Source organism: Falco rusticolus, chromosome 10 (assembly GCF_015220075.1).
Source record: "Falco rusticolus isolate bFalRus1 chromosome 10, bFalRus1.pri, whole genome shotgun sequence".
Lineage (NCBI taxonomy): Eukaryota > Metazoa > Chordata > Aves > Falconiformes > Falconidae > Falco > Falco rusticolus.
In genome coordinates, this window is record NC_051196.1 from 31,074,265 (window position 1) to 31,097,074 (window position 22,810).

The 22,810-nt window shown below is 39.1% G+C and overlaps 1 protein-coding gene across 8 annotated transcripts in view; it reads left to right on the forward strand.

The window, feature by feature from the left end:
• Nucleotides 1-1,024: 1,024 nt before the first annotated feature.
• SULF2 (sulfatase 2) overlaps nucleotides 1,025-22,810 on the forward strand; it is a 162,766-nt gene continuing 140,980 nt past the window's right edge. For 5 of the 8 annotated variants that reach the window (XR_005106603.1, XM_037403289.1, XM_037403294.1 and 2 more), the window contains exons 1-2: nucleotides 1,025-1,192; nucleotides 14,022-14,110. The gene's annotated coding sequence lies outside the window, so the exon portion shown is untranslated. The remainder of the gene's footprint in view (nucleotides 1,193-14,021; nucleotides 14,111-22,810) is intronic. The other 3 variants (XM_037403301.1, XM_037403302.1, XM_037403290.1) reach the window with 2 other exon arrangements.

Consider the following 22,810-nt stretch of genomic DNA (forward strand, 5'->3'; position numbering starts at 1 on the left):
AAGTTAGCATCTTGTTCCCTGGATTTTCTGTGGAGAATCAGCAGAAAATGTAGGGACCTGATTAAAAGGCATTATCAGGAAGGTCTGTACCAAGAAAATTATTAATATAAAAAGAGAAGTAAAACAGGAACTACGTTCTGTTTTCGGGAGCTTTTACACATGCACCAAACATCTGAACTACTTATACCCTGGCACGGCGACAGGGACCCCGCGCATAGACTCTCCTCGTGTTTGTGGGAAAACCTTCAAATTAGGAATATGGAAGGCTAAAACTCAAAACCAGTAAAGAGCGGAAGACACTTTTTTAGCACAGCTTCTCCACAGGAGATGTCCAAGAAGTCTGAACACAGACAGATTTTAGCCCGGTTGATGCCCACAGAAGCAGGATGAAGCACATTTCTCCGTGCAATACCACCCCCGGCCTCCTGACAACCCGTGTGGAGAAGCCCGATTATTAACTGGGAAGTACATAAGTTTTACCAGGTCAGGACTTTATCCCCACCACCCTGAGGAGGATTAGACCCCCCACGCACTTCTTGTTCCCTAACTGACACCCCCACGCCACCCCAGCACCCCCGCTGCCCACCTGGCGCTCCCAGCAGGGCTGCCTGAGGCGCTGCCCGCCGCCCCCTCGCCGCTCCCCTTCCCTCAGCCCGCGGCGGCGGGACGGCGCGCAGCCGTCAGGGAGGGGCTGAGGGGAGCTGCGCGGGAAGCGGAGGACCGCGCTGAGGTGAGGGGGCGGCCATCCTGAGGTGAGCGGGGGAGGGGAGGCGGCTAGCGGCCGCGGCCCCGGAGGGCAAATTGCTCCTCGGGGGACAAGCCTAAAGCTTTCTCCTGTCTCCCCACCTCCTCGGCGGGGTGCTGGGGCGGGAGCCCCCCGGCGAGGGAGGCGGCAGCGCTTGGAGGAGGCGCCTCGCAACAGATGGTTAAAGCCGGCTGCTGGCCGCGGCCCGCATTGGCCGGCGGCGCGAGCCGGGCGGGAGGAAGGGCGGGCGGGAGCCGGCCCCGCGCAGGGAGGGCGGCCGGAGCTGCGCGGCCCCGCGGCGGGGAGCGGATCGCAGCGCCCCCGCCCCGCCTCGCTCGCTTCCCGCGCGGGTGCTGAGGCGAGCGGCTCCCCGGGCGGCGGTCGCCCCTCAGCCGCTGGTCGCCGGGGGCTCCCGGCCACCTGTGAGTTTTCCACCCGGCGGGTGCTGTAAGTAACGCCGCCTCCGTGCGCAGCCGGGCTGGGGCCGCCGGGAGGGTGCTGGGGGCGGGAGGCCCGGCGGGCTCGGCTCCCCCGGCGGCTGCGGGCGGGCGAGCCGGAGCTGGCGGCTTCCCCTCTGGATTAACCCGTACGGCAGGGAGACGGGGAAGGGGCGTGGGGAGGGACTCCCCCGGGCGGGAGGCTGAATCAACCTCTGGGAGATTTTTATCACCTGTAAGCGAGGAGAGCACCGCTCCCAGCCGCCCCCCGCCCCTGCCCTTCCCGCCCCGCCGGTGCAGGCTGCCTGGCGGCGGGGAATCACCGGGCGCTGGGCCTCGGCGCTGCGCGGGGGGGGAGGCGGCAGGTGGGAGCCGAGGTGCGGGGGAAGTGGCTTGCCCAAGGTCACGCAGCGAGGCAGTGGCTGAGCTGGCAAATAACGCGCTGTACCGAAAACTTCTGGTTCCTAGTCCTGTGCTGGGCAGCACCGCAGGGCTGCGGGCACAGACCTGGTAGAGTTGTAGGTAGGTCTCTAATTAGCTTTCCCTTTTTATTTTTTTTTCTCTTCTTTAAAGCATTATGTATGGATGTGAAACCGTGCAAAGGTGCAGTGTCCATGTCATCTCCCTTTGCTTTTTCCAGCCTGCAAACATGTGAATGAATGCATAGATGCGCTTGCTTTTCTGTGACTAATGTTAAGGTCAATAGATTAAAACCAGACGTTGCTGGTAGAAATATGTTTTTCTTCCCTTTCACCGTGGCTATAAGTCATGTCTTTGCTATTAACAGTGAATGTTGTCTTATGGTGTCAGACTATAGTTGTGAAAAGCCCCTTAATTGATTAGGTGTCAGCTGTATTCCAGAATTCATCTGCACTGCAATAGCTCTTATGCTCAGTGCATGAAAGGTGTAAAGTGTAGTGGGCCATGATGTAAGAACTTGTGCACCGGAGTATAATATGATTAAGAGTTCTCCAAAGGATGCGATTGGAGTAATTGTTCTAGAGCTAGCTATATGCATAACTATTCTCTTCTACCCTCTCTCCTCTCCAAATATAATTTGAATGAGTTTACATGCAGATCCTCTTCCATAGTTTGTCCCTGCTGATGTTCAGTGTTTCTCTTGAGTTTCTCATATGCGGAATAAAACCAATGCATGTAAAGATGTTGCTTTGATTAAACATATGACGAGAGTCCTCAGAGTCAAACCTCTTCATAGAATTTTATTGATCCTTGCATTTTGTCACATGTCCTGCAGCAGTGAAACTTAAAAATTTAAGTGTGCTGCTCAAAAACTAAACTAACTCCGCTGCTGTCTTTCTCAATTTTACTTTAACTGTTCTTCTTGGATTTGGGGGGTGTGCAGAAATGGAATGTGAGAGAAGTTTAGGAAGACACTCAAAATATTAGTGTAAATAGGACAGCTTTATTTTTAATCTGTATTAAAAGTTCAGGTGAACTCTGAACTTTCTTCAGCACAAATAATGGAATTCAAGGCAAGATACTTGGCATCATGTGGTTTTCCATCTACAGATGGTTTGAATGTGGAGAGGTTTGTATGTGTTTGTTTTAATCTCATGTAGAAAATACAGTTTTATTCTCAAAGTATTTAATGAATTTTGTGGGTTTTTTCTGCACTTTGATATTTGCAAGAAAACATTTTTTTTGTGCTTGTGTTTTGGCTATGTAATATTTTTTTGCTGCTTTAGACTCCTTGCAAGGTGTCTTTATTTCAGGTAATTTCTAGCTGAAACTGTTTGCCCTTAAAAAACATCTTGATTAGTTTGGTCTTTCAGTACCAGAGTCTCCATCTTTTCTTCTAAATGGATAGGGAAATGTCTGTAGTTTTTCTACCTAAGTGGCTAATATTATCTCATCAAGCAAAATGTGGTGTTTTGGAATAGATGATGCTTTGCTATGGCTTTGTATGTTTGTTTTTCAAGAAAGTCTATGTATTCCACTGTTGTGACTTCCTTTCAAGCATGTCTGTTATGAGGATCCCAGGTGAGAAGAATTATGGTTGCTCTTTTACAAAAAGAAACAGACTTGGTGATAGAATATTTGCAAATATAACTAAGACCCTTCTCTGCAAATGAGGGAGAAGGTGATGGAATAAAGCAAATACTTCTGCTGTGTGATAGCAGATGTGTGGTTTCGAGATGCTAAACTTAATATCTGACATCTCAAAGAACACAACAACTTGGAAAGGATGTAAATTTTTACTTCAGCTTCCTTTCAGAATAGTTTTTAGATGTAATTAATTTGAATTTCGGACAGCTCTAACTTCTTGCTCTGTAGATAGCACAGAAAAATTAAAATATTTCCCGGATAGTTGTACCACCTCAGAGATGCAGTGCTTTTTTTTTTCTCTCAGTGTTCTTTCCTCGGCCACCTGAAGATGTAGTCTCACTGTGAAGCTCCAAATAGAGTAATAGTAAGGTCAAGAACTGCTACAAACCTATCAGAATTTTGGTTAAAGATGTTGGTGAGGCCATACTTCTGTGAAGAATTCTCCATGCCTTTGCCAGTTTCCATGAAGAGTAGATGAAGACCTGCTTTTCAAATTGTCACTTGCAGTATCATTGACAGAACACATTCTCATTTTTGTCGGTATGCTGGGCCAGTTTCTCTGGCTGGAGTGTACACTTCTTGGAGAATGGGATATAGGCCTACATTTCCAATATAAAAATGGATGTTCAGTTCTGCTCATGTTTTTGAGAATATATTGGGTTCTTTGCAGTAGAAACCATGATTTAACTTGAAACCTGAAAATCTGTAATGAGTGGGGTTTATTTTGTTTGGGGATATTTTTTTGTTTACTTTATGTCATGTCCAGTCCCCCCTCCCCACTTTCCATTAGTCTTAGTCTCTTCTAGACTTGGATATTTGTTGAACTTTTGGAAATCATCTGAATTTATCAATACAGTTTGTTGCTGATTAACTGGCTCTCCTCTGCTTGTCCCCACCACCCCACCCCTTGCCCAAATCGGGAGAAATTCTGGAATGGTAATGTAAGTTTGACATGGGAGGATTTCAACTAATTGGTGGTTGAGCTCTGTAGGAGGAGAAAAGATGCGCAATATTGGTCAATTCCATAAAAATGTTAACTTCAGGCTTCCCTCAAGACCAGATATAACTATGCCTTTCTATGAATACAGATGTTGGAAGTGTAAAGGTCTTCAGCAAGAAGTAGCATCCAAGGAAGTGTTGCGTCTGAGGCAGTAAGAGTGTCTCAGTAAACTGAAATTTTTGTCTTCCCTCTTGTAAGGAGTTGTACTGAGTTCTAGTGTTCTTGTAATGTATGAAATGTATGCTAGTATTGTGCGGCTGCCCTGGGATCCCTTATGCACAGATTTATGTGATCTTTGGGTGTTGGTGTCTACAATGGTCTGTACTACAGTTCAATGCAAACTTCTATTTTCTGGACTAGGATAGCTGTGTATACACTTGGGTAAGGCTTTTCTTCTCCACTCCTCTGCTGCCCTCCCTACCCCCCCCCCCCCTTTTTTTTTAATGCAACAGTTCAACAATTTAATCTAGACTCACCTCTGTGTCTCACTGTGTATGTATATATGTATGCATGCATACGTAAAAAATACAGGGGGGTGTATCTGTGTTCTTATTTTCCAAATCCTGGTGAGCAGAATTTTAATTAAAGTGTTTGAAATAATGTTGTCTTTCTGCAGTTTGGCTGTGGTAGGAAATTTGTTTTGGTGCTCAGAATAGAATGATGCTAAAGAAAATTAACTAGTGTGAAAGATCCAACAAGACAATCTAGGAAACTTTGTTCAGGTGAAACTGGCTGTAAAGCTGAATGAGAATGATAAAGCAGGTATACTATTTAGTTTTACAACACCCCATTTCATGCTTGGAACCTTTATAACACAGATACAGTTACTACATCAAATGTTTTTACTACCTAAGCTTATGCACAATGAACTGAAGTAATTAAATGATTATTTGATGATGAAGAAATATATACAGTGGTACACTGACATCTGTAACCTGGTCTTGATATATAGCAGTAATATTCCCCCCGCCCCTCTGAACAATGTAGAAGTTTTTTATGTAGTTGATATCTGTAGTAAACTTATTCTTGACTTTGGTTTTTAGTTTTGTATTTCTGTCTATATATTCTAGCATTGGTTCACCTGCCACAGTAAAATCAGGATAGCAGCTCACAGTTTAGTGAGTTTAAACAGTTTGTGTTGAAAAAAACTTTGTGTAATCACTGGTAAAAAATTAGCCCTATTTATTGGATTGTTGGAAGAGAGTGTCAAAATAAAATGCATCTGTTAGGCTGCAGACTTGTCTCTAATCTGCATATGGTATTCTAAAACAAAGGTAATAACTTTATGATGATGGGGAAACAACTGTAAATACCAATATTTTGCGAGAAATAACATAAATATTGAATGAATTCTCATTGCTCCAGAAAGATGTGTACCATTTAGAAGATCAGCACCTTATTTCAGGTTCCTAAAAAGAAAGCAATTGTCTGCCTTATTTGAAGATCCTTAGACAGGCAGCAGTAATTATGAAAGGCTGAAATTACTGATCCTTGAGGTAGGAAGTACTGTGAACACTGGTTCTGCTGTGATCTGACTGTTCTGGCCATCTCTGTGACTGAGTTATTGACTATGACTATACTCAGTTTAATAGATGGATTCAGTGTATTTAAGAACTTGTGTTTTCTAGTAATATTTGGGAAAGGAACAGGGCAGATCTTAAAGATGCTGAGACATGTCAGAAGCTGATGTTCACAATCTGGAAACTGAATAAGGAATACTTGCAGGTTTTTTGTGTCTGTAAGCCCTCATCAATTGACTGGTTACATAGATTTTTCTTAGATTTACTTACAGATTTAATATTTTTCTTCTGGATTCTGTCTTCTCTGTGGTTGAAGTGTTAATCTTAAGTTACTTATGTGTTCTTCTTTGCAATGTTATAATACGTGTTACTCCAGTTAACGCCATTCAGTGGAGGGGAAGAACACAGGTCAAAAAGAAGTGTGTTTTAGGGTGAGTCTTCTGTCATTTTGTTTTTATGGCTCTAATATAAGAATCCTAAACCAACACATTTTACTTCTGTGACACTGAAAGGAGCAAGAGTATGCAGTCTTGGAAATTGTAGCTTGCTTCTAAGGAGGGTTGAAGTATTGAAACCATAAAGCTCAGTGCACACCTAGGAACTGAAGTTCTGATTTCTCCCATACCAAATAATTTGTAGGACTCTTAAGATGATAGGTTTTAACATCAGCTATCTTCACAAGACTTTATCATTCAGCTTCCCTTTTTTCTAGTGCTCCCTTTTTGTCTTGGTTAAAAGTAATAACAAGTTTATGTTGCACTGTTATTATAATGTTGGTTTTCAGCTCAAGTGTGATGTTATCTTGAGCCAGAAGTAGTGAGGAACTGTGTGGATCTTCTTTTTAAATGTGATGACAAGATCCTGTCATCTGAATTTAAGTTTATGGGTAGTGAACAAGGTAGTATTAAATGTCCATACCTGTCTTGCCTGGTAATTGTAAGGAAAAAAAAATAATCTTCATGCTCATCTAGCAAGTCATATAACCGCAACCCCCAGTGACTTTGTAGAGGACTGCTGTGAGGAGTAGCAATGTTCATCTTTGTTTTTCTCCTAGTAGTGTTTAAATGAACATTTCAATACGTGGTTGTGTATAGCATCCTCTTTCTTCCTTTTTTATGTCATCTGGGGAATAAATCTCTTTAACCCTAAAATCACTTCTGATGAATCTCATAACATCTAGTTTACTTTAATGAACTTGATCCAGGAAATAATATTACTGTATTGGGGAAAAACAACATACTGGTTGGTATAAAAAAGTAAAACTTAAAAATGGATATAATTTGAAAACTTAAGGCTTTGGTTTTGCTCCAGGGCTTTTTTTGCCTAAGTTGTCTTAGGGACCTGAGGAAATATCTCAGTTACTTGAGAAAGTTGGGATTTTATGTACGTATGAAGCAAATTGAGAGCTTCTTAAGGTGCAGACTGTTTCTAGATTGTGCTCTGTCAGGAACATTACTCTTTCATTATGCTGGGATATGAATTTCTTTTAATACTGTAAACTTCCAAATCTCTCAGTGCAAAGTATGTGATATGCGCCTTGAGTGTCAGTTGTTGGGAATATGAGTGTTTCTAGACATTCATTTCTTTGAGAGAGATAAAGATCTATCTCAGAGGAAGGTGCGTGGTAAGAAAAGACTAGTACAAAAGTAGATGGGTTACCAAATGGACTTGCTTGCTTTGCAGTTCCCTTCCCCCACCCTTATTTTTGGATACATTCCATGCAGAATTGGGTTTGTGTGTTATTAATTCTGTTTAAAATAATTCACCTTGTGAGTCTTCATAAAGTTTTATTTTCTCCTATGTTCTAGTACCAGTAGCATTTGAAGGATCTTCTGAAGAATCTAGTTTCTTTACATCGTACTTTCTTTGTCAGAGGAAGTGTGTAGAAGACTTCAGTGGCTTAGAGGAAAAATTACATGGTTCTGCTCTTGGAAAGCTTTTTTCATAGATCATATGTGTGGAGGCAAATTACTTTACAAAATGTAACTCAGTTCTGCATACAGAAGGCTGAAAACAGAAAACAACACTGAAGTGTGTCTTCTGCTATCTAATTCATTGGGTAGCTCTTTGGTCTTGCTGTACGTCTAGAAATACCATGATGCAATGATTTCTGTGATCCGCTTGGACTCTTTTCTGACTGCTCCAAATCCTAGCACACTGGTAAAAGGGGAGGCAGCTGTGACAGTGTAGATAAGTAAGTTTCAATTAGTGCCTCTAAATCTCTATCAAATGATCTGTCTTTAGTCACACTTGTCTGGTAGTCTAACTACAGAATCAAAGCAATCTTTAAAAATTTTATTGAATTCCCTTGTGTGTGATATTTGCATGGGTTATCTTCTCGGTGCCGTCTGCTGGAGAACAGACTTACAATCAGTAGAGCTTAGCTATGATACAAGACCCTGTAGGTTCTGTGGCTGTTCACAGTGTGATATTAATGGCGTTAAATTAGCAACATCAGCGATATTAACTAATTTCCTCATTCAGACGGTGACATTTGTTTGGTAAAAGGATCATTAAACATATGCAAACATCCGATGTGCAGTAAAAGGTCTTTGGGCCCTGACAAATGATTAATGAGAAAATTACAGGTTGTAGGAAAACGTAAATATTCTTTGGAAATCTGTCCTCTGGCAAGACAAACGTGTTCCCCTCTAAGCAACGAAGGATTCATTGTATTCTTTTCACATCCATAAAGAATGCTGGATACTTAATGCATATCTTGATGTCTCTTCCTTTCTTCTAGGCACTGCTGTTGAATTAGGATTTGTCCTGGTTTTGTTAAGCAAGTAATCCAGCTGTGCACTGTAGAAAAGTGCTGTAGCCTCAATTAACTCCTCCTATAATTTTCTGGATAATTTTGAGTCTGTCTTAAATTTTTCTTATTAACAGCTTTTGTTCACTTCTTTTAAATCTGCTGTTATGCAAGAGGTTAAAGTAGGGGCTCACATATAAAGTCCCTTTCCATCAGATGACTACATGTAATGCAGACTTGCATGTCAACTGATGAATGCATTTACCATGGCTTCAAGGAAAGGCTTCATCTAGTTTCAGATGATCCTTGTGACTTTCTTACTCTTGCTGTCTGTAGCTGTATAGGGATTTGTAGTGTCAGGTTAGAGTACTAATTAACATTGCCAGCTTCAGAACATAAAAGCTTCACAATATGATGCATTTGCAGTAGCTTATTACCTAGTGCAATTCATGAGTAAATTTTCTAGCTTCTGCACCAGTGTTCTAAAGTGTGATTGAGTACTGTACTTCAGCCATTGCTGTTTATTTCACTAAAGCTATGGCTGAAGTTGCTGCGCTATCAAACAATAAAACTAATTTGTGAGTTCATCCTGCTTTTATCTTCCAGTATTGCTGCAGTTTGAAAAGAACCAGACAGACTTGATAGTTATTGTCATTTTCAAAATGACAGAAATCGCTTTCAGAGACTTCAAAACTTTTTGCCAATCTTTGCCAGAATGGAGATATTATAAGCAATTAAAATAGCAGTTATATTAAATTTTAAAACCTTTAAAATGGCTAAAGGATTAAATTTTCTATTAGCTAGCAACAATGTCTTTCCTTCCTCTGGAAGCTAGATTTGCAAATAGCAAACATAGGATTATTGAAGAGCTATTAAACAAACCGAAACACACTGCATAACCAGAACTCAATTTTTTTTGTACATTGGATTGATCCATTCCATTGACTAGAATGTCTGATGCCTCTGTCCTTGAATATAGGTTTTTGCTAATTTTTCTAGGATATGATTCCCAAGCTATTAAGGTATGTAATTTGATGCATGTTAAGATAACTAACAGCCAAGCATCATGGGTGCATCTGAGATGTACTATAGTATACCAAACTTTTTAAGTCTGGTTCAGAAACAAGTGTGTTAAGCAAGAAAATGTTCTCCAGCTCAGCAGAACCTTCAAAAAACTGAAGATTGTTTTAAACAAACACTTGCTGAACTGTGGAAAGGGAGAAAAGAGAGTGGGAATAGAGCCTGAATTTGGCAGGTTTTGTGCAGGGAAGTGTCACGTGTGCTATGTGGTACTTTGGAGATGGACAGAGCACCTTGGCACCATTAATGCTTAAAAGCTGAACCTGAAGTGAAAAATTTCCCTCATTTAAGCCTTTGGCTATATTTCTGGAGATTGAGGATCTGCTTTTTATCCCATATTGTGGGGAGCTGTCAAATATCAGCATTTTTTTTCTCTTAAAGATCTATACTGAAAACATAACTCAGGAACTCCTTAGGAAGAGTCTAGAGGAAATGAGTAAAATGATCTATGATGTACGATAATTATGACCCCAGTCAGGCAATACTGAATTAGTCTCCTGGAATTACATGATAAGCCAAACAGAATTCTTTCTTCAGGACCTAAGACTCTGAGAAGGCCTGTGATTTCTCTTCTGTCCTCTTACAAGATACTGTGCTGTCTAATTTGTTTTTAGTGATCTTGAGCAGGGGGTCCCTATAATGAACTCGCAGTATGTCATAGCCTGCAGTATGAACATGCACTATGTGTTTGTATTTGTGGGGTGGACCCTACCGCATTTCAAAGAACAGTAGTAGAGTACCCAGTGAAGTTGTGAAACCTTGTAAGAAGTTGAACAGGTTGGGCAGACCTCAGAGGGGGAGAACAGCTCTATATGCCTTTTTTCTCCCATGTAGCAAAGGCATAGGCAGGCTCAACTCCAGTGATCCCTTCTTTTTTGAATCAGCCCCCTGTGATCAGATTGTACCTGATTGGGTTGCTGAGGTGTAAATATATAATGCTTCTCCTGTTGTTATTTAGAAAATGTAGTTACTTGCTAGAACCCCATATCCCTGTACTAGTGTTCAACAGAGTTGTAGCAGTGAATGTTAAGTCTGAAAAGAAATCATTCCCAAGACTTTCTTCATTTATCAGTTACCTGCTTAATAACATTTTTGTACAGAGTTCCCTGTATAAGTATTGTTTTGAGTCTTTTGATATATTTTAATTATTTCTGCTCTGTGTTAATAGAACTTCTTCAGTTATGAAAGACATACTTTAGGCTTGTGGGTTTTACCAAATTTAGTTAGCCCTGATTTTTTTCAATCTTTTTTAAAGTATCACTACCAAGATCAATAAGTTTATACTGTGGGTTCCATTTGAATGTATCTCTGATTGCATGTTCCTGATATTGAGTAGAGACAATGCAGCTATGGTGGCAGAGATGTGTATGACAACCACCTGAGATTAGATGCAACTTCTTTGGTTTATAGCGCTTGTTTATTTTCATAATATGAAGGAAAGTCAGTTTAAAACTAGCTGAGGCCAATGTCAGCATAGTAATAGCAGTAGTAAGTATGTAAAAGTGGTATTTCTGGGTAATTTGGTGAGCAGGAGCATTGTGGTATCTTCAATATTAGTTGTTAAGATGTCTTACAGAAGGTGCACTGGTACTATTCTTACTTTTCAACATATATATAAAAATCCATTTTTGTGTAGGATTATAAGTTTTCTTCCTCTGAATTTTCCCTGGTATGGTATTAGGGAAAGAGAAGCATCTCTGTGTGTGTGTAGGAAATTACTACAACCTAGAAAGAGAATGGTTGTAATATTTCTTATCTCAGATAAAAAAACCTAAACTCTTTGCAGTACTTATACAGAAAAAAATCAAATAGAAGTATGTATATAAAATCTGTAAGTGGAAAACTTTCTGCTATTAATTGCATTGTATGGTGAAAGTATCTTTTTATTCTTTTCTGAATCAACATTAAATCAGCTTGACAACCAGTAAAGTTTTAATGCTCAGTAACTTTTCCTTGTGCTAGAACTGTAAGTGTTTCTTTGTCAAGTGTGCTGAATTTTGCTGTTCTCTTTGATCTCAAGGCAAAGGCTTAGGTACCAATATTATCATGTTGATATCTTTACTTTCATTAATCTTCTACATGTGCATTCATTGGACCTGCAATGTTGAGACCGTAGTTGGAGTGTTCAAGGTGATTATCGGGAGCTACTGAAGTTTAGAAACCTGTCGCCTGCTTGATAGGGCCTGGTCTTAAAAGCCAGTGAGTTTTGTCTGCGTGTGGAGTCTTAAGCAGTGTTCCTGTGACAGAACTATTGAGTGAGTAGTGAAAAGGCAGAAGGAATATCTAATTTGTTAGAACAAAAATTACTGCAGTGGCTAGCTGGGATTTTCCATCATTTTGCTACAGTCATGGTAGACTTGGTTGTTTCTTTCAGCTGTATACAGTGTCCTCTTTGGCTTTTGTTTTCCACCCCACCAACCTTGGTCCTAACTCTAGACTGAAAGTAGATTATATGAAAGGATACAAAATGACAGTTTCTGTTTTGCGTCTGTGATCCTTTTTAAGTTACTGTACGCATTTATTTAGTCAAATCTTTTGAGGTATGCTTAACAAATAACAACCCTGAAAGTATTTAGCAATTCATTAGCCATACCAGAATTTTTTCTTATAAATACAGCGTTGCTGTGGAGTTCAGAATCTATGGGGCTTTTTACATACCGAGTTCATTAAAACAAACAAAGAAACAAACAAAAAACCCACCACCAATGCTAAACCAAAACAAAGAACCAAACACTTCTGTCCCTTCCAGTAAGTAGCTGAAACAGACACAGTCAGTAAAACATAGAAAACAATTTAAAAACAGGATATAGCATAGGAAGCAGTGAGGTGAATATTTCAAGTTTATGGGGAGTGATGTGTCATCAACATAAGGAAATACACCGCTATGCTTGCTGAGTTTAACTGTTCATGAATTTCCAACCTAGAAAACTTGGAACAACTGGCATAGACAAGATAAATAGCAAGAAGGGGTAGATAAATATTTAAGACTTAATATTACTAAATGATTTAATATTTGTCATTGTCCAAAACCCATTCAGAGATTAGTTGATCAACCTGAACTGCAACTCAGTAAGCATTCCTAAGCCACATCTAACACATGATGATGATGCCAGAGAATCTAAACTAAAAATTTTAAAATGTGGGTAGGGTTTCTATTTCTTTGGTGGCTGGCTCTAGATTTAGGATACTGAATGCTGCTGCATTCAGGGTAGACACAAATGTGTATGAGACTTTGCAGAAATGGAACCTCAGGCACCCATACCCTGGCTTGGATGATCTGGTTCTTAGGGTTAGAGTGCTTTAGATTCTTGGCTAAAGGAAACCATAAATGTCTTGGCTGTCCTTGGATGTCAGTCAGTCTTTGTCTACATGCTTTGAAAAGCAGACTACATTTAGGAAATCCAAAAGCTGTGGATTACTGTGTTTCTTGAAGCAAAAAGGAGTGAACAGTGGGTTAGCTAGTTATGTGTCCTTACAGTAAAAGCAGCTAATGTTATCTTGGCCTGCATTATGAGGAGTGGTGCCAGTGGGTGGAAGGATGTGATCCTTCCCCTTTACTCAGCGCTGGTAAGGCTCACTTGGAGTACTGTGTCCATTTCTGTGCTCACCAGTAAAAGAAAGAGATGGACCAACTGGAGAGAGCCCACTGAATGGCCACTAAGATATTTAAGGCTGAGAGAACTGCGACTGTTGGACTTACAGAACAAGGCTTGGGAGGGATCTCTTAGAATTAAATAAATACCTGAAGGGAGGGTATAAAGAAGCCAGAGCTAGGCTCTTCTCAGTGGTTCTCAGTGGCAGCACCAGAGGCTGTGGTCACACAGACTGAAACACAGGTGCTGTCTGAGCACAAGGGAACACTTCTTAACTGCGATGGGTGACTGAGCACTGGAGCAGACTGCCCAGAGAGGTTGTGGTTTCCATTCGTGAAGGTATTAAAAAGCTAACTGGACATGATCCTGGGAAACTAGCTTGGGGTGGCCCTGCCTGAGCAGGGTTTGGACAAGGTGACCTCCAGAGGACCCTCCCAACCTCAACCATTCTGTGGTTCTGTGACAAACTGCAGACTACTTGCACTTCAGTTGCTATTCACTTGGAGTCTGACTACCTCCAGCATCTTATTTTTGTGTTACAATTGCCTTTATGTACCTGAATTTTTCTTAAAAGTTACTGGCAAAAGTCAGTCAGTTAACTTGTAGGATCTTGAAAACGCTGAATTAGTAAAGTTGCTGTACAAAACCAAAGACTTTGCAGAATGGGGAACGGAGAGCTTCCAGAAGAATTCTGAGAGGGTGCTTTTAGATGGTATATAAAAGAAAACTGACAACTTTGTGCTCAGACCGTAGAAGTCTGGGATGACTTGCTGAAGGACCCTGAAAATGGTGCTCACTTCTGAATATTCTTTGTCTTTTTCTGTTAGGTTACTGCTTAACTGGCAGATGTTCCCAGACTGAGAATGGCATGGCGTGGAGGACACTGTGGTAAAAGTGTTTAATCGCCCTTTCTTTGGTATGTTTTCACTCTTAGTAACAAAATATATATTTTATAACATGAATTATTGCAGACATATCTGTCAAATAATGACGGGATGCAAGAATACGGGGCTGACTTCATTAAAAGTCATTATAATCGCAATGTAAAAAAAAAAATCAACTGTTGCATTTCTATCACTTGATGGCTTATTTAAAATAATTTTGAAGAGGCAATGTCTAAAGCTCTTGCATGCATTCAGTAGTTATGATTATATGTTAAGTAATGTAGTGCTATAAATATAAAATGCTCTACCGCTGAAAGTGTTTTGCCTCATGAGTTTTTACCTGTAGGAAAAATTTCTGGTTCTTCTCAAGGCATTAAAATTCACATTTGTGCTACAGTTCTGAGGAATTCTAGGGGGACTGAGTTCCAGGTAACTTCTGAAATGCTCGTATCCATTGCACTGATTTAAAAATATGTGCATCGTTAATGAGGAAGTATATGTACATTATGCATCTCAAGAAGAACGCAACTGTGGAGATTTGTGTTAAAATCTGTCATCTTTCAGTGTGGTCTGGTCTTTCAGGGGCTAAAATATCTGCTTCTTAGTGCTAAAAAAAAAGTAAATTCTTCAGTGCAGAAAACCCTAAACCCCTTAAATAACAGGAAAACTTAATATGTCCTTAAAGGCTCTGGTGGGTTTCAGCCTGCTGCTTTTGTGGATGCAGAAATACTGCCAGAAAGATTCCAGTTCAGCTGGGTGCAAATACCCATACAACAAAGAGTCTTGCACAGAATTTGCATAGGATGAAATGGGGCTTAAATACACAGTCACCTGAAGGACAAGTATGAGTACCCTCTTTGCAAGGAGTTCTTTGATTCTGTTTTCAGACAAATACCAGGTAGTTTGGCATTGTTTGATTTCCAAAAACCCCTTGCCACAAGTAAAGCCAATGCTACCAATGACAAAGAAAATTAGTATCTCTAGATTGTGCTTGAAGTTTATTTCTTTGCAAGAATCCAGCATAATGCCAGTTTTCTTAATTCTGTCTATGAGCAGAAGGTAACATTTACACTTGGTCAGTCAGCTATTTGATTTGCAGACAGGATGACCTCTGCCATTCAAGTATCAAGATGAATTCCATTAGGAATTTGGGCTCAAAATTTCTAGAGTAGGTTTTCCTAGCCTAAAGTCTTCACTTCTACTGTGCTGTAAGGCAGTCATTTCTGAGCCCTGCTTTAAGCCTCATGCTGAACAGCAAGGCTTTTTTCTCCTCTTCCTGTCACTGATACTTCTATTTGGATTTGTTAGAATGGGTTCAGAGCCAGCAGGAGAACTTGACTGAATCCAGAGTGACAGGTGTCTGATTCTTGGATTTTCTATTATTCAGATACTTCTGAATAGGCCAGATGCTTTGGCTATTTCGAGTCCCTTGCCATTCCTGTTTTGCTTTAAGGCAGGAAACGAGGAGTTCCCTTGCAGAGAAAAATCTCCAACATAGATGTAATGCAACATCTCCATGTTAGGTCTACTGCCTCAAATCCTCTTTCCTGATTTGCCACAGATGCATTGGAGTATCTTGGGGAAGGGACAAAAATACCATGTGTATTGGTGATGCTGTCTGCTAAAATGCCCAGCTAATAGGAATGAGCATATTGGCACCATTTTCAATTCTAATGTATCCTCCTGCTATTTTTCGTGTGCTCTCCTCCACCCCTGTTGTTATTTGGATACTCCTGGGAATCTACCCTTGGATACTCAGGTGCTCTTACCCATCTAGCCTGTGGATCACCAGAGATACAGCTGCTCTGCATAATGCAGTACAACTAAAGTAGCTCCAGATGAGATTCCTTGAGTACTGCTACCAGTGTATCTAAGTTAGTGACCTCAGCAGACCTCTGCATTTACTTTGTCTGGCAGAACTTGATGCTAATAAATTACTTCAAGCTAGTTTGGGTATCTCTAAACTGAGCTATGGTCTGCAGAGACAGGTAGTCTGAATTTTACATATTCTCAGTGCTCTTGGAATTGCTTAATGTGGTTTTGTACATTTAATAAATACATTTGGATATATCTGTTTAAATTTTTGAGGTGGTATTTTTATTTAAATTACTTAAATTTTTGAGTTGTACTGATTTCACTGGAAGCAGAGAGCTCTACAAAATTGGACCGATTAGGTGTTCAAATGGAGTTTCAGAATTAAGCCACCTTCAAATTAGTATCTTCTTTATTTTCTTCTCTCCAACCTACTGGTCTACCAGAGTAATATTTTCTTTTTATAATGTCTGTGAAGTCTTTTAAAAATAACCAAATAAAAAAAGGTAATATTCATTGGAAAAATATACACTGTGAGTCTACTGACTTGAAACTGATTTACTTCTAAATTTGTATTCAGATAACTAAAGATAAAATAGATATTTTCTGCCACTGTAACAAAACAGTTTTTCTGAGGATGTATAATGCAGTGTTGCAGTTGTTAACTGTTGACCCTGCCTTTACGCTACAGGAATTTTTTGGAACTATGAGTGAGCAGTCAAGCAGAAGCCAAGCTGATGCAACAACTCTGATGAATGACATATCAAAGCAGAAAGTTATTAAAAACTTAAGACGTTGCCTGTAGAAAGGGAAAACAAAGGATTTGCGATCTAATTATAATCTGAATTTCTGAAAGGGGGACACACACACGCATGCATGTATGTGTGCATTACAGGTTTAGAGAACTTGGAGAGAAAAAATGGTGAAGCTGAAACTTCCAAGGCTTCTGATGTTTTTTGTGACTACCGTGGTGGGTAAGCTGGGTTACTCCCTTGCTTTAATTGCATATGTGAATAAATTTAATGGAGACTATAATGCAGAAGCTATGTGGTGTAGTATTAAGTGAATTTCTCATTATGCGTTTGCATTAAAAAACCCAACAAACCCCAAACCTGAAATAAAATTTGAAAGCTTCATATGTAAAGACAGTTAAATGGCTTTCAAATGTCTGGTCTCTTTTAAAATGTATTCCAGCAGTTGATTTTTAAAAATCCACTCTGTGGATTTGTCTTGGTGACTTAGTTCATTTGACTGTTGATCGCACTTTTATTTTGATATTTTTTGCTAATGAGATAGTCTCAGTTAGAATTAGCTAAACCAATTTGCAGATCAGGATTTAAAAACGCTGAACCACAACGTACCAGTTTCTATACCCGTGATTTCTCCTGCTCCCCATCCCTTCCTTATACACTAGGGGAAAATGATCTGTCTAGTTCTGATTTATTTTGCACAACACAAACTAAGCTTGTTAAGTCCAAGTCAATTATAATGAAATGTTTGAGCATATGTCAGCTTCCCAGAAAATTGTATTGTGTAATCCAGCACTTCACTATTCTGACAAGCTGAAGAAATGTTTCCAGTAGAGGAATCGATCAGAAGTAATGAATCATCTATGGGGAGAGGAGAGAGGGGAAAAAAAAAAAAAAAAAAAAGGAAAGAAGGAAAGATATCGTCCTCTATGAATTAGACTTAATTTACGTTTGTGTGAACTCTGGTTACCTCTAGAAAAGTTATAACCTGGAATAGCCCATGACATTGCAAAACAGTGTTCAAGTTGTTTGTTGTATTGGCCTTCTCTGTTTGGCTGACACAGAGATAACTGTCAGCAGCTGAGGAAGAAACTTCCTCTGAACCTTTGATCCCAGATTCTGTTGCTGCTCTTGCAGTACCCTTAGGAAGAGTATCTGTCAGACTTCTCTTGCTTAAATGTTTCTTTAGTGTTGCATTGTGTTCTGAAGGAAATAGCATTTACTTGTATTATCTCTTGTTGAAGAGGAAAAATGTTGAACTTGTTCTGTATTATCCTCTTTCCTTTGTAAGCATGTGTTCTGTAGAAACTACTGATAGAAAAGTTATTGCACTTGAAGTGGAAACCTCTGAAGATGATGTCAGCTGTTCTTTGTGGTAGGAACCTTATGCAGAGTTTCAAGTTGAAACTATTTTCTGCAGATATGAACTTGTCATTTAATTTCTAAAGTAGGATGTGATCGGTAGATTACAGTAATCCTATTGTGAGTAAGTTGCAGAAAATAAAAGGCAGAGATAAAAATCACTTTCAATACAATATAGTTCACTGCAATTTCTTTTGACCTGTCAAGGTTAGACTTCTACTTGAGTAACTTCATTTGCCTTTGCATCTCTGGAAGAACTTGTTGTGTGACAAAGTCTGAATAGTTGGTCTCTTTAAATGATAGTAAAAGAGGAGAGGTAGCTAGGACAGTTGCTACTACAGCATGCTGTGTTCATACTTATGTAGTTGGAGATGGAGGGGAACGTTATCTGTTTCTACCTTACTAAATAGGGCAATGAATGTTGCAAAACTGTTACAAGGCTTTCTGTTTTGGGGTGCTTTTATAAGAAATACTATCATACATTATTGAAGGTATATTTGAAAACAGGGTACCTCAGGTTGTTTTAATATACATAGGGAAATAACTTGTCATGTGTTTTATTGGTATACTTGAAAAATATCTGTTCAGGAATCTCAAAAGTCAAAATAGTATTGGTGACACTGAAGATAAATTACACTCTGGTCTAATCCAGACCAGAGTATTTTCATTCTCACAGCAAGGCAGTCACAAAGATCTGTCAAACCTAGTGGTTTATCTCTGGTTGCAGCTGATAATAGGCACTTACATGTGTAAGAACACAGAGAGGTATGCTATTGAGAAGTCTCTCTGGCTCAGCAAGTTGTACAAGTTGTACTGTGCCTACACTGTTCCAATTAATGATCCTTGATGGATTTTTCTTTGCCTATAAGTGTATCTTTTTTTTCACTAAATTGTTAAAATGGTAAACCAGGTTCAATTTTTGAGCATTTGTCTTTGGATTGTGCTTTTCACAAAGACCTCCTGAAGCTTTCTTCTGAGTGGTAGTTTGTAGTTCTGAGCCCTTCATTGGGTGTGAATCAGTAAAGTGATATGAAGAGAAGGGAACTAACTTCAAGATAGCTGAGTAACTGTGATTAGAATAAGACTGTTCAGAAAAACAAAAAGATAGCAGCTGAAAAAAAGAGGAAATTCTTTGTTAGTCAGAAAAATGGCAAGGTGAAAGGTATTTCTGATGAAGGAAGAATCTTAAAAATTCTCTGTAACTTAATTTAAAAAAGAAAAAAACCAAACCACTTGTTGATTTAAAACTATATTCCAAGTCCCATGGAAACTTATTCAGAAGAAGCAGCAATTAAAATTGCTTATCCGATGATCTATGGATGTGTTTGGTGTATTGTGAAGATGATTTTATTCAAGTTGGAGTATGGTAAGGATTCTTTGACTCGGTAGGCAAAGAACTGAAACAGTTAATAAGCTCATTTCCCAGAAAGCTTTTTTGTAAACTTAGTTTTACAGGTTGATTTACTACTGCATTATAAAAAGGTGGCTCAGAAACACTATAATTTAGTTGGCTATAAATTTTAGATATTATTGAAAACTCCACAGGTGGTGGAGGAGGGGAAAAAACTGCAGACAATGACACTAAAGCATGTGGTATGGAAACTGTATTGTATAGGGTGGTGATTGGATTTGTGGAACTTCTGATGTTTAAATGCTATTACGTTTCACATTGTCTGCTTTAGACACCCAGTGCTGGAGAAATTGTATATTGACATGGTTATGAAGCTAGAATGGATAGTACTACAGAACGTGGTTTAGTTAAACATAGATTCTATTATTATTTTCTTTTTTTTAATTGGGTTCTTGATGCAAGTTTCAGTAAGAGAACTCCTGAGCCACATTTCTGTAGCGCTGCAAGAAGTGGAGAAGGAAAATGTTACATTTACAAGCTCCTAATGCAGGTGTTACGTGTTTTGAATTCTCGGAAAGCTTCATGCTTATAATAAGCTTTAAAAAACTTTACTGTAGACAATTATAAAAAAAAAAGTCTTTAAGTTCTTGCTTTGGCTTTATTTGTTTGTTTATTCCATCTCATCCCATTCCAAGATCTTAAGATCAACCTACTTAACAAAACCAATCAAACAAAAACCCCAAAACTCAAACAGTTTATCAACACATTTGGTTTGGAATGCATTATACTTAACACTGACTGGTTCTGAATTTATTTTGCTTTTATTCTTTGAGCTGTTTAGGTACAGATTTAGAGTTTTTCTACAGTTGTGCAAGATGGAATTAAGTGGTTCATGAGATCAGTTAATTTCTAGCAGATGGAGCTTTAAGAAAATCACCAAACAGCAATGCAGTCGACATTTGCAGTGGTATGCAAACCTCTCTGGCACGAAGTATGGCTGCTGTCTAATACTGGACTATTGCTTGACAACTTTATTTTTTGGAGCAGTGGTTTGTTAATACATTAGCTGCACAGACATTTTGTTGTGTGAAACATGATCTCACATCCATATGCAGGCAGGTTTTTTTCTCTAGCAAATTGTACCTTTTGGTTTTTGCCTTCCAGTGTATACATCTTAGTCTTCTATTCGTGGTCATACAGAGCTTTAAATAGAACTTGCTGTTTGTGTCTCTCATGAATCATGCATTCATCAGCATGTGTGATAAATTATTAATCTTTAATCTGAGGATTGAAGTGTTGTCACTGAAAACATTGCATCTTAGCCTATTTTAATATTACTAAGACAGGGAAAAAAAAAAACCCAAAATCATTTATTACACTTTTTCCTATTAATGGTTTAGGTGAAAATTGAATTGCTCTGTTTATACTTATGAAAGCTTATGTAGTGGGACACAGGTGGAAAATTAATATTGAAGGAGGGAGATGGGATACACAGTTGCTTGATTTAATGCTGTTCTGCCTATAAGAACCACCTGCTATTAGTTAAACTCAGACCATGAAGTGCACGTCTTGTTTCTCTAGGTGTAACGTAAGCAATGCCAACTGTGAAAGAGGAAAGATCGTTCAGGTTTTGGGAAGCTTCAATAGAACATGTTATGGTGTACTGAACTGTAGTAATGTCTCCAGAATATAATCTGTTTTTTGGTGAGAGCAAAGATACAGGAAAAGAAATCCCAAAATCTACAAAATGTCTACAAAACTTCCAAGAAATTGTCCAGACTCTTTCTAGCTCTGATCTTTGTTTAGTTTACTCATCTGCTAGAGAGTTAAAGAGAAACAGGTTAGTTTGCTTCGTTATGAAGTTATGTGTGGCCACTCGGACTTTTTGTAGGCTGGATCTAGCTTCAACTTGATTCTGATTCATTTTAATTTTGTTTCTGTGTTTTCCTTTTTCTCAATGTCTACAAGGTAGGCTTTTATATCATTATTTTTTAGAGCTATTATGTGGCCAAAGAAGCCCTGTTTATTACCAGTGGAGACTATATAGGAAGAAAATAAATTTAAACTCAAAAGCAGTAACATAGCTAAATTCTGCATGGTGGTAATTTCCTTCTGTGAGTCATTGCAACTGACTGTAGTAAGAATTAGTTGAGATGCCTTTTAATTTTCAGGCAGATGTTTGTATACTGCAGACTGATAATTTAGTAATGATAATTTAGGAATTCAGTGAAAAATAAATATAGAAATCAAGCGGACACTTGATCATTCTAGAATGCAAATACTAGAGAATGCTACTATAGTGAATATGAAATAGAGAAGATATCATGGAACCCAGTTGCATGTTAGCTATAATCAGGCTATTTGAGTGGCAATTCTAAGACTCTTAAACACATGCTATTGCAGAACAGAATAACTTCTGAAGGTAAAACTAGAGATGTTTTAAAATTATCTGTGCCAGAAACTAAAGGAGAGAGGGGTGGAAGGACTTGAACAAAAAGCAAATTTTGAAGCTTTTGGTCTTTTCTGCTGTCTGCACTGTTTTCAATGCACACCCTTGGTGTCATCTGATCCCATTCCAGGACTTCAGGTTCTGACTTATAGTGCCTGTCTGCAGCTAAGACTTGAAGGACTTCAAACATTAGAGATCAGTATGTTTATGGACGTTAAGTGTTTGAGGTGTGTGCTTTGTGGGATCCTTTTGTAGGGGGAGCCATTGGGAGATTTCTAGGTGTGAGGGGAAGTCATGGTGTGGGAAAGATGCTACCTGGGATATTCAGCTGAAAGGGAGCTGGGAGAATGTCCCCAGCTAAAGGAGAAAATGTAGCTGCTGTAAATGGAAATGGCTGTTCAGGATGCTACAAGGAGACAAAAGGACTGGACCACCAGGTAAGTTTGTTGTGATGCTTGGCTGGGCTATGCAGAAATCATTCCATTGACTGCTCAACAGGAAGCGTTTGAAACTTTAATATCAAAGTTAATGAAGTGTTTTCTCCTCCCCCCCTTCAGCTGATGCTTCCAGAACAAAAGAAGATCATCTATGTACAGAAATGCCTTGATTGAATGAATTGAACTGTTGTTTTCTCATTCTGTAATTCAGTTCTTGATTAATTATATGCAATTTAGGTGAAGCTGCAATATTAAAGCTGAATTATTTAATTCTTAAAGTCATTCTTGGTTAAGAAATACTCACCTTGTGATTTGCTGGTGTACTTTAAATTATCTGCTGGGTGCTGTGGTCACTAGATATTGACCTGCATCAAAACATAGTACCTGTGTTGCTAAACTTGTGCCGAAGTCTAGCACTAATTTTACTTTGACTTATTTTTCATTTTAACTTTGGATTTTAGACTGAGTAGGAGTTTGATACTGGATCCTTATATCTGCTTGTTACTTGTAAGCGTAATTTAGGTCCTGATCAAACTCTTGTTAAAACTGAATGTTTTGAGCTTTTTCTTAAC